Source organism: Montipora foliosa, chromosome 1 (genome assembly GCF_036669935.1).
Source record: "Montipora foliosa isolate CH-2021 chromosome 1, ASM3666993v2, whole genome shotgun sequence".
NCBI lineage: Eukaryota > Metazoa > Cnidaria > Anthozoa > Scleractinia > Acroporidae > Montipora > Montipora foliosa.
In genome coordinates this window covers 35,534,177-35,537,108 of record NC_090869.1, presented here as the reverse complement: position 1 = coordinate 35,537,108, position 2,932 = coordinate 35,534,177, and positions in this window count along the sequence as shown.

The following is a 2,932-nucleotide window of genomic DNA, read 5'->3' as shown; positions in this document are numbered from 1 at the left end:
TTTCGCTTCAGTAACCGATATCAGGTGTTTTTCACGTGACATCATCGCTGCACTATTGGTGAGGACAAAACCAAAGGTGCTCCATCACTGTCTCAAGAGATAAGAACTCGAAATAATTTGCAAACCCTCTATACTTACGCCTCTTCGGTTTAAATTTTAATGATTTTATCTTCTTATTTTCACTCTCGATTGATTTATAATAAACCCACAATGAACCTCAAAATTGTTGCATTCGATTATTTTGTAACTGAAAAGGCAACACACAGCTGCAATTTTAAGCTTTTAAACAAATCCTAGATTCGCGGTTTGCTTCAGGTTTGTTTCCACTGGCACTCATTAACACAATCAACGTATACATAGATTCATCAACATGTCATCATTAAAATCGCCTTACAAGACCTTAGTCCAACAAACGGTAAAATTATGACGACGCTGCTACTTTGCGATTGTTGCTTGCTTAGGTATTTGCTCTCTGCGACACTAAATCAATTGCTATGCAAGTTCTAAACGCATTTCTATGCTTGAGGTACTCACGATCTGGGCAAAGAAAGTCATCTACTTTTAATTTGGCGTCTGCGGTTAATACTGACGTCAAAACCCAGCAAGGATTCTGCTTGTCCCAGCGGACCTCATACCCTACAATGTTAATAAATATACCATACAACAAATAAACTACTAAGAAATGGCAAAGGTACCGTTACCTGGAGAAGAAAAAATGTTTAAAATCTGTTAAAGGAAAAAGAGGAGGTGAGACCTTTTGATGCACACCAAATGCCCTGAGGTATATACAGGTGCTTTCAAAATAATGAGCTCGAGCAAAGAGTTCGCCATGCTAGAATGCAGCGATATTAAAACAGAAAAACACTCAAAACCAGTTATCGTAGCTTTCTTTCTGTACAATTTTCTCAAGTTTCTAAAAATTGGTAATATTTTCCTCCTTATGGGAATTGATGATGACACGGTTCCTGAGAGCCATCCCGGAATACAACTTGATAGAACTCAAGACGTTGTTGAACAGTCGAAAGTGGCTTTTAAAGCCCGAAATCCAATATTTTTGCATCCGAACGTGACATTTTACCGTAACTGATTCTCTCATTGTTTTTATTAAACTGACTCAATTGAATCCGGACTGACAGGAAATGTTCTGCACACCAACTTATAGCTTTCTTTCAAATAAAGAAAGTACAACCGCAAACTTTCATTGAAATACGTCTTCCTTAACGTCAAGAGAATATTTTGCTTCGGCAATTGAAGAGGTTGAGTTGGTCCGAAAATCAATTTTTGTTACTGAAAATTCGTGAATTAGGGATTTTGGGAAATCTGATTGGAGTTAATACTTTCCAGGTGCCTGAGAGCCTCCTGGAAATTCAACTTTCCCAGTAGAATACCTTTTTAATGGATATAAACTGGCTTTAAAATAACATACTTAAAACATTCCACCTCTAAAGTTCATATATGAAGTTCTGCTGTGAAGTACTTTTACTCATGATTGACGGTTTTCGCAAAACAAATTGAACCTCCAAATTAAAGGAAATGCAATAGGGGCCTGAAAAAATCCCGAGACTTCAATAATTTACAAGACTGTGTTTATTGTTAAGGTCTCCTTCCCGAAGGTACGTTTTCCATGTCAAATGTTTTTGAAAAAATCTCTTGTGCAGAAACTCAGTGGCCTGCCAGAGAAACGTGTCAACGAAAGACGTCCGACTTGTCCTTGTGAATGCGGTGATTGTTGCGCTAGAAAAAGTATCTGAACAGAAGTTCCAATTTTGGTGCGAGAAATGTAGGGAATACAATGTGTTCTATGCAGTAAGTCTTTGGGAAAACGAATAACGAGGCAATTAAACAGAGATTGTACGAACCCCAGAGGAGATTTTGGATTTTGAATCACGCTTTAGGCAAAGCATGTTTGTGGACTTAATGAAAGGTTTTAACAGTAACAACTAGTCAGAGGGAACAATAAAATGCATGGGTTCGTATTTTGTTACGCCATCAGTTCAAATGATGCATGTCGACCTTATCATGACGTAGATGGATCAAAAAGTGCGCGTGATACTAGTGATTAATTAAAATGCTTAAGTGATTGCACCGAAGGAACCGAGGTTTAATCACTTTATGATGTTAAGATTCATCTGCCACCTGATCATATAAATCGCTTCTTGTCCAAAGTGCGCAAAACCTTGTTAATCGCTTGCTGGACCACGATCTTTGAAGTCAAAATCAGTCGGATCTAGTTTTGATTTTGTGGTCTGTGCTAGTGTTCCCTGGGTGGTCAAAACGCTAGGGGATTGTATTCAGACTTTGCTAATTGAGGTAAGTTTACAGTCTTTGAGCAGGCTCTCCAATTTAATTCGCGAGGAAGGAAAACAGGTATAAGCAACGTGGACGATATTTCAGTTTTAGGCGCTAAATTAATGTTTTCGAGATGCAAGACAGTCTAAGTCCCCTTCTTGCTAAAAGGAATGGCGCAAGTGTTTGTATATACATAAATACATATATTGGGACTATAAAGAGTCTCGCTTCACGCAAATACTGCTCGTTGATGCGTGTGAAACTAACATTCAAGGAGTTTGTTTTCCCCAACAGCCTATCTGGTAAATGAAAGCGTTTTTACGTGAATATATTCAAATATTGAAGTCATAATTCTGAATTTCTAGGTATTATTAAGCGGTTGATGAAGGTCAAGTATTGAAAGAAACGTTCATTCCGATTAAAAGCAAAACTTGAGGTTTAAAAAACAAGATTAGAATTGTGACAACAGATAAGTTACTTCTTGAAATAAATAAATAAATAAATAAATAAATAAATAAATAAGATATAGAGAACACAAGGCGGAATCACATTTGATTTTTTAACAAGATTTGAGGTGAATGTCTCGGAACCTCCGGTCTAAAGCAATCGTGAGTACACCATACAGGGGAGTCTTCGTTTACAT